We start from the raw sequence: 727 nt of genomic DNA on the forward strand, positions 1-727 counted from the left end.
CTGCCTGGTCACCTCTCAAGCTACACCTTGTACACTGCTGTCTCTACGTTCGGGCTGTTTCAATAACCATCATCCATCCTATGTGCAGAGGTTTAAATGTAGAATGTGTTTGTGTGACTTCTTAGGTAAAAAGTAACACCTGTATTCTCCCTCTATGTCCCTCAATTAGAGCAGATTTGTGCAAAGCAAACCTAAGTATCCTTTTGCATTCAATGTCTATTGGAAGTCTGAAATTTTTCAAATCCTGGTCTGTCTCCTACAGAGACCCAGAGATGTTGTGTGTTGGGGGGTGGGGTGTTGATTAGAAATGGGTCCAGCTGGGTTCCTCGACAAGATGCTGGCAGGAACTGGCAGCTTGCTGACTGGCCTGATTCGTTCTGTTACTGAAGGTTATGGCCTGGAAGTACAAAGAGAAAGAGAAGAGGATTACAAACTGCTAGAATTCTAACAAACACTCTCAGAATTAAATATATTTACTAATGCCAGTGCTTCATGTGGAAGGTGTAGGAAATCTTGATGAGACATTCAGATTCAAGGTGAATGAATGAGGATTGAATCAGTGAGACAAAGAATAAGGGGAGAAAGAACAGGGTCAGAAAAGCCCTTTGAAGTGTTGATTCACCCATAAAAGGGGTCAAATCTTGTATAAGAATGAAACAGCCCGGCCAGTGTAGCTCAGTGACTGAGTATCAACCTATGAACCAGGAGGTCATGGTTTGATTCCTGG

This window comes from Eptesicus fuscus, chromosome 25 (genome assembly GCF_027574615.1).
Source record: "Eptesicus fuscus isolate TK198812 chromosome 25, DD_ASM_mEF_20220401, whole genome shotgun sequence".
Classification (NCBI taxonomy): domain Eukaryota; kingdom Metazoa; phylum Chordata; class Mammalia; order Chiroptera; family Vespertilionidae; genus Eptesicus; species Eptesicus fuscus.